Source organism: Penicillium roqueforti, assembly GCF_015533775.1.
Source record: "Penicillium roqueforti strain LCP96 04111 chromosome Unknown scaffold_16, whole genome shotgun sequence".
Classification (NCBI taxonomy): Eukaryota; Fungi; Ascomycota; class Eurotiomycetes; order Eurotiales; family Aspergillaceae; genus Penicillium; species Penicillium roqueforti.
In genome coordinates this window covers 615,850-625,059 of record NW_024067580.1, presented here as the reverse complement: position 1 = coordinate 625,059, position 9,210 = coordinate 615,850, and positions in this window count along the sequence as shown.

The window sequence follows — 9,210 nt, the reverse complement described above, 5'->3', positions numbered from 1 at the left end:
AGAGAAGGTAACTAATAAGGTATATACTCTATATTTTATATTTCTTTTAAGAGGGTAGCTATATAAGTATTATATTTCTTTAAGACTAATAATATATAGGTATATATTATCTTTTTAGTAGAGAGATATTATATAGACTTCTAGAATTTACTTCTAATCTTATACTAATTCTCTACTAGAATATATATATTTTATAAAGACTATATTCTATAGGATATTAATATTTTTCTATAATATAGAGAATATCTAAGAATAGCTTTTTATATAGGATTTCTAATAGTAGGGAATTTAAAGAGATATAAATTTAGTCTCTATAGCTATATTCTTTATAGGTATTAGTATAAAGAAATATACTTATAATAGCTATTATTTAAGATATAATTATATTCCTTTAATAGATTTATAGTAGGTAATTATAGTTATAATATAATTATTACCCTTTCTCTTCTACTTTTCTATAATCTTTAGACCCTTTCTTCTAATTATTTTACTTATATAATAGTACTAAATCTTTAATATAATAGTAAAGACTACTAGATTAAAGGAAATATATTAGAAAACTATTATAAACCCTATTCTTTATTAATAGGCCTAGTATCTTATATATATAAATATCTAACTAAGATTAGGGTAAGGATAAGGATAATTTAATAGTAGTCTAATATAGATATTACTTAGGTTAATTTCTTTTATATCTTTTATACCTTTTTATATTTTATAATAAGCTTTAGTATATTAATTATTATACTCTCTAGGACCTATTAGTTATATTTAGAAGGCTAGCCCTACTATTTAATTAGATAATATAATTTATCTTCTAAAATATAGTTATCTTTAACCTCTTTAACCTTCTATTTATTATTATTTACTAGTTCTAGTAGTAGTAGTTATTCTAATTTCCCTTCCTTTTATTCCTATAATTAGAAGAAAGAGATAGGGAAAATATTATAAATTATAGTATATTTATCTAAGAATAGGAGGTAGTATACTTACTTTCTAATATATTCTAAAATTCTAAATAGTCTAATCTATTAAAAAGATAGCTTTTTAGTAGTTCTTTCTTTTAATTATAGGTTTTTAATAGATAGGATTATAAGGTTATTCTTCTTAAAGGATATTATTTAATAGTATTTATTATATTAATTTACCTATACTTTAGTAGCTTTTTACTATAATATCTATAGCTTCCTATATAACTTATTTAGTTTTTTAAATCTATATAATATAGCTAGTACCTTCTTTTTAATATAGATATTCTTACTATAAATTTAGAAATTAGAATTAAATCCTAGGAATACCTAAAATAGAGATATATTTATAATTATATTAACTATATTATTATAAGTATACTTAGTTAAATAAAGAAGTATTAGCTATAATTTCTATTACTTATTAATAAAATACCTTAGGTAGTATTTAAGGATTTAGTTTATTCTTTCTATTTAACTATTAATTTATAGATAAAATACTATTAAATACTAGAGTTTAACTTTAGAAAGATAATATAGTTTTAACTAAAACCTATTTATAAAGATAGATCTTTAGTTAGATATAATACTATTAAGTAGTCTATATCTTAGTTTAACCTCTTAATAGAATAGCTTAATTAATTCTATAATATCTATTATAGTTAAAATTAGGAAGAAAAGGTATTACTTTAAGAAATAATCTATAATAATTAGAATAATATCTACTATCTAATCTTTCTAAATTAATTAAAGTAATCTTATAATAAAATCTATTAATAACTTAGTAAAAGGCCTAAATAGAATTAGTAATAATTTAAGCTTACTATAGGATTAATATCTTAATACTTATATAGTTTAATAGATTCTATAAGATTTAATATATTTTTTAATATATTTTTATATATTTACCTAATAGTAGTTATATTTTAGTAATTCCTTTATTCTTATATAGCTAAAATACCTTATAAGAGGTTTATTATAGTATAATTATAAAAGCTTTATATATAAGCCTTCTTTTTTAGGTATATATATATACTCTTAATACTATAGTAATCTAGTTATATCGATTTCCTAGCCTTTTAGGCCTAGTTTCTAGGCTAAAATATCCCCTTTTTAGTAGATTATTTCTTAGTCTTTTTATTAAAGCCTAATAACCTATTAGAGAATATCTTTAGTATCTATATTAATAGATTAGATAACTATCCCTATAGTATCTTTAATACTAAATAGTATATCTAGATTATTATAGAGTTTTCTCTATTTAGACTAATTATCTAATTCTATACTAATATATTTTATATTTATCCCTATAAGTATACTAGATCTAGGATTTTCCTATATAGCCTTAGGCTCTAATCTAAATTATAAGTTATATTTATTTAATATATACTCTAAGTTATATTTCCCTAAATTATACTTTAGATCTATATCTAAATCTTTTATCCCTATAATTCCCTAGATTATAAGAGTAGTAATATCCTTAATCTAACTTTAGATTAGGAGTTCTTTACCTATAATTTAATTTTAAATTAAGGTTATTAATTCTATTCTTAGAGCTATTTACTTAGAATTTAGAATTCTAAATAGTTTATTTATAGGGTTTATCTTATTTAGCCTATACTTTATAATAAAGTTAAAAGATATAAGAAATATATACTAATATATTTATCTTCTATTAAGTTTCTATTAGATTATAAATATATATAAATTAATATAATTAGAAAGAACTTTAATAGTATACTTATTACTATTAAGGTAGTATCTCTAATATTAAAAGGAATATATAATAATAAATAGTTCTTAATCTAATATTATATAGTTTAATTCTATATCTAAGAACTTTCTTAACTAAAAGGTAATTAGGTACTATTATCTTTTTAGATTTAGTTATAAGAGAATACTTTCTATTTCTTTATTTAAAGTATTAGTTTCTAATTAAATAGGTTACTTAAGATTAAAATAATAAAGGAAAGATATAGATTTAAATACCTTTTTTAGGTTATAAAATACTACTAATTTAGTATTAGTTAGTATAATTTAACCTAATTTCTTTCTATTTTTACTCCCTTTTAATATAGATATTAAGGATAAGGAAATATATAAATATCCTTTAATAAAGTACTAATAGAAATTATAAAATCCTAAGAATACTTAGATATTATAATAGCTTTAAGGCTCTTCCTATTCTTAGATAACTTAGATATAATCTAAGTCTATTTCTATACTATCTTTATTTATAATAAAGCCTAGGAATTTAATTTCCTTTTAATAGAAAGTATATTTAGAAGATTTAATATAGAGCTCTACTTTTCTTAGTTACTTAAAAACCTATTATAGTACTCTAGTATAGCTTTTATAATTAAGTATAAATACTAAGATATTATCTAGATATACTATATAAATAATATTAATTAGCTTACTTAATACTATATAAATATAGCTTTAGAAAATAGTTAATATATTTAATAAACTAAATAGTATAACTATATATTTAAAATAACTATATCTAATATAAAAAGCTATCTTCTATTTATTACTTTCTTATAGTTAAATCTAGTAGTATATATCTTTAATATTAACTTTACTAAAGTATTTTATTCTAAAGAGATAATCTAGGATTTCTAAAATAAGGGATAATAGGTAGTAATTCTTAATTATAATATAATTAAGACCTTAATAATCTATATAAAGATATAGACCTTTATCCTTCTTTAGAATAAAAAAGATTAGTATATTTATAGGACTTTTTAATAGTTAGATTTACTTCTTTTTAATATTATCTATAAAGTAAGCCTATAATTCTTTAAGCTCTATTCTAAAGAGAGGATAGATTAGTCTATAAGGAAGGGTTTTACTTTCTTTAATCTTAATTATATAGTTAGATAACTTAGTTTATAAGAGAGTCCCTACCTTTTTATAGTTAAATATATTATAATATACCTCTAATTTAAGTAGAATCTTAAAGGTATTAAAGTAAGGATAGTTACTATCTTTATCTAATAACTAGATTTCTTCTAATATTTTAATTAAGATATAAATAATAGCTATATTCTATAATACTTTTATAAACTTATATAAATTTATTAACTTAAAAGCCTTAGTCCTAAACTACTAGTAATCTATACTTAATTATAGAATAATATTAAATTTATTAATAAATATCCTAAATAGGAATATAGGGCTTCTTTCTAGATATAGATCTCTTTTAATACTAATATATAGCTATTTTATAACTTTTTCTATACTTCTAAAATCTTTAATAGTAAATTTAACCTAATATATACTATATATATATAGCCTTTCTAAGATAATTCCTCTTAATAATAGAGAGAATAATAGGGTAAAAGGAAGTTTTTAATTATAAGTAAATTCTTTACTAACTATATTATAGTTTATACTAATATTAAAGTCTATATATATTTTATTACTATTTTTAAAAGTAATTAATATATATAAGTATATAGTAGTCTTAATAAATAGATATTAAATTAAGATACTAGGATTTACTCTAGCTCTTTTACTTTCCCTAATACTTAGGATTTACTTTCTTTTATTATTTAAACTAATATTTAGATAATAGCTTTTTAAAGATATTTATTTACCTAATAATTCTTATCTTTATAAAGGAAATATATCTCTATTATAATAGCTTTAGTACTATTTCCTTAATCTATTATTAAAATAGTATTTATTCCTAAGGTATTTAATTTTATATTTTAATATTCCTTATATTTATAACCCTTATATTAATCCCTTTCTTTTCTATAATTACCTCTATATCCTTCCTTAAAAGTAGTTAGATTAATAGTAGAGGAATTAGATTAAAACTAATTTAAGGTTATTTTAGTAGGGTTTTCTTTTTACTTCTTAGACTAGGACTACTATAATTAGTCCTTTCTTTTAGAAGGTAGAAAATAAATATAGAATAGGGTAGATATTAGTTTTAATATTTTATCTCTAATCTTTAATAAAATATTATTATTAGATATAATTATTATATTTCTAAAAGATTTCTATAATTTTATAAAAAGGGTTTATACTTTCTATTTTTTAGTAGTTTCTAATAGGTAATATTCTAATAATTTAAAGTAGGTTTTAAAAATACCTAGGTCTTAATATAGATATATCTCTACCTTATTAAATAAGATTAAGATATCTATAATAATATTATAGGAATTTTAGAATAAAGTCTTAGTCTAATCTTTAAATACTTCTTAATTCCTTATATCTCTAAGGTTATTTTACTTATAAATCACCTATTTTCCTTTATAATCTATATAAAGGAAATTTATAGTAGCTAAAACCTTTTATTTTCCTAAAATATATTTCTTTAAGATTCCTTTAAAAAGGATATTAAGGTTATTTAGTTAATTTTCTCTATTTTTAATACTATAGTTCTTTTTAAATATTATAATATCTCTTTTAATCTTACTCTTCTAACTATATTTACTCTCTAATATTAAATTACCTTTATTTCTAGGTTAGTTTAATTCCTTTCCTCTTTAGTAACTCTTAAGCTTTCTCTAGTTTATTTTAATAAGTTCTTTAGTAGTAATAAGTCTCTTTTAAAGTATTATTTTAGCTTTAAGGACTTAGATTCTTTCTTAAATAAGTTAGGTAGTTTTTATAGTTACTTTAGGAGGATTAATTAGATTTTCCTAGGTCTAGGATTCTATTTATTTAGTTCTAATAATTAGAGAAGTAGTTCCTATTTTATTCCCTAGTTAGGGCTAATTCTTAGGGAGTTTAGTATTTCCCTAGGATTACTAATAGGTTAAGGGAGCTATTATATCTTAGATAGTTAAAGAAGAAGAATTAGAATTATAAAGGTATATATTATATAGGTATACAGCCTATTAACTAGGTAAGATATAAAGGGCTTTATAGAGGGAATATAATATATTAATAGTATACTAAGACTAATTCTTACTAGTCTCAGAGGGGCCCCTAGGGGGCCCTAAACTATAAGGAAATCTATCTACCTATATTTATATAACGAACCCCTTATAGATCGATATCGAAACAGATATATAATAATATAGATATTCCTTCCTAAGCCTATGCAGGTTTATATGTATTTCCCTCTTATACAGACCTTTATCTGTTATATGTATATAGATAGAAGGGGCACTCCTATATATTATAGAGTAATTCTTATCAAGGGAGGTAGTATAAGGAAAGATTAGTAATATAGTATTACGCTGAAGTAAGGTAAGCCTAATATTAAAGGATGGCTAGGTAGGGATATATATGTTTTAGAAGAAGGCCCTCAGATATAGAATGTCTAAGCGATTATATATCATTCTGACCATGATCGTATCACTGTGACTGCTTTAAAGTTTGGCAATTAATTAGTAGACTGCTAAAAAGAAAGCAGCTGCTAGAGGGGTGTAGACTACCACTGAATCGAAGGCTACTGCAGGGGCCCACCCTTTAGCTAATAAGCCAATAACACTAGCCCTTACTGGGACAGGGTAGGTATTAGATAAGAACCATTGTGCGTATTTCCTAGTTACCTCTAGACTATTCTAAGTCTGGGTTATGCCTAGAATGATTGGATAAGGAGAGAAGTAGTACTAAGAGCTAGTTTATATGACGTTTTCCCTTCTATGTGGCCGGGGCTCTTCGGTGGGACGTACTGTGAGTATATAGTATCTATTTTGGTTTCGTTATTGCGATTAAGAATATTATGTTTAGTTATCTCCTTAGAAGCTAATCATCGACTCGATATATCTAGCCTTACCTATATAAAGGCGTAGAATCTAGCTCTTTTATATCCTCTGGTATCACTTTCTAGAGAGATTCTAGAACCGTTAAGTCTATTAACTAATTAGAATAGAGCTGCTGTCTACCGAAATCCTCTTTAATATCGTTAATTGTCTTGATAATTAATAAATCAAATAGCTTTCACTTATTAGCTGCTGAATAAGGGATGTCTGCTTACCTGTTCTATTTCATAAAATTAGTATTAAATTCTTGAATAATAGATTTGACCTATTAGAAAGTATTTTAAAATTAAGCTTACGTTAGTATATTGTTTCCTTTGAATATATTGCCCCAATGTTGCTTAATCCTGGTAAGGATCTATAAGCTAATTATATATAGAAAAGACTGACGTTTAGCTAGAAATATAAGAGTATAATATTTTTAAAATAGAAATCCTTACCCCTAATAATTATATCGATATATGTAAAGGCTACGATGATATAGAAGGTAGTGAGGATTAGGATAAAATAGAATACCTTTTAGGCGATCACCCTTTATATATATATATTTATAAGATGATATAACGGATATATACTAAGTAATAAGAGATTATAGAAGTAGGGAGAGATTTAACTTTAATAAAACTTACTTTTAATCTCCTCTTTAACTTAAAAGAATTGGTTTTAGTATTTTATAATATAAAGGGCCACGAGGATTAGGAGAGGGATTACTACTAGATGTTTGATATAATATAACCGAGGTCTTATAAGTATTATATCTAGCTATTACTAGCTACTCTTAAGGGCTATAACCTAACTTTAAAGGTTATTTAGCTTATATATCTTAAACCTTCTAATGATTCTCTATAGCTAAGCTTCGATTAGGACTCTCTAATAACTCCTCTTACTAAGCTGGTTAGATATACCCTATACCTATAGCTTATCAAAAGTGATATAGCTTTGTAACTACTGCGTTATATAAGTCTAAATATATACAAGTTATTATTATGCTCTATATATATAGAGCTGGCCTTTATATAGAGCTTTCTACGATTTAACGCTATATCCTTATACTCTCTTAGTATTTATGATATTAGAGCCTTTAACTAGGGAAATGTGACCTATCTAACTCCGGTATATATTAAAGATAAGACTAGTTTAACTATTAAAAGAGAAAAGAAGGTAGGTAGCCTCTTATATATATATTCCTTCTAGGAGGGATGGAAGTTATTCTTTTCTACCCTAAACGCTAGGAATAGGTAAGGAAGAGCTTTATAAAAGGACCTAAGGCTATTGTTACTATATAACCTAACTTAACCTAATTACCATACTATTATTCTGTAATATAATCTTTAAATACTATTAGAATATAAGTTACTCTTTATAGCTATTTGAAGTAAACTATAGTCTAGAACTTATATATTACTAAGCTAGAAATACTTCTAAGATAAGGTCTACTATTAATCTCTTAAACTATATCTAAATATATAAATAAAACGAATTATCCCTAAGGTTATATAAATCACTGAGCTTATAATCGCTTTAATCGATATAGTATATATTTGATAGTAGATACCTTTATTTTACCTGGTTGTCCTTTATCCCTCTGCTGCCCCTTAGGCTGCTCTTTTAGGTGCCTACTTTTTTAAGATAAGCGTGTTATATACTGTGATAAAGATTCTAGCTTAGGGCTAGGTTCTAAATTTACTGCCTTTACTATTCCCCTTATTACTTGCTGTATAGAAATCTCTGCTGAATTTAAGTTAGTGGTTATTATTAGGGAAGGGGAGGTAGAAATATTGGTTTTAGATAGGTAGGCTAATAGCTTCGCGATAGTAATAGGGCTGGGTCTTATTAATTGAGGATTAATATTTATTATATTAAAATTGATAGAGGAGGCGGGGGTTTCGGTGCCTTACTGATTCTCTGATTCTATAGATATTTCTCTGGAAGAACTATTACTATAGCTAACCTATAGCCTTTCGGTAAGATAATATAGTTTAATATTAATATTATATTTATATTCTTTATTAGTATAGGCTAAAAATTCGGTGATTTTAGTAAACTTAGGAAGAATACAGTATACTTCCTAGTTATAGCTAATCCTATTATATATATAAAGTAGATAAGAGTCGATAAGATAACGATGAAGTGAGTCTGGTTACTTAGAAGGAAATTTATGTAGAGGAGGGTTAGATACTAAGCGATAAGATTTACTAAAGTAGATAATACAAATATCTATTAGATATATTTATCTATTATTATTAGATACTAGTTACTTAGGCTATTTAATAGGTATATTTTCCTCTTTATTAAGAATCTAATTAATATAGTTGCCTTACTTACTTGGCTTATAAAGTAGTAGAAGTGTAACTATGTCCTTAGTAACCTAGATATATTAAGTAAGTAATTTATCTTTATAAAAGTCTTCTGCATTAGGACTATAAAAGTTCTCTATAAGCTAAGCTCGTTTAGGAAATATATAGTCTAGGATAGGGAGCTCCTAGTTTTCTTTAGTAGAACTATTAGTATTATAT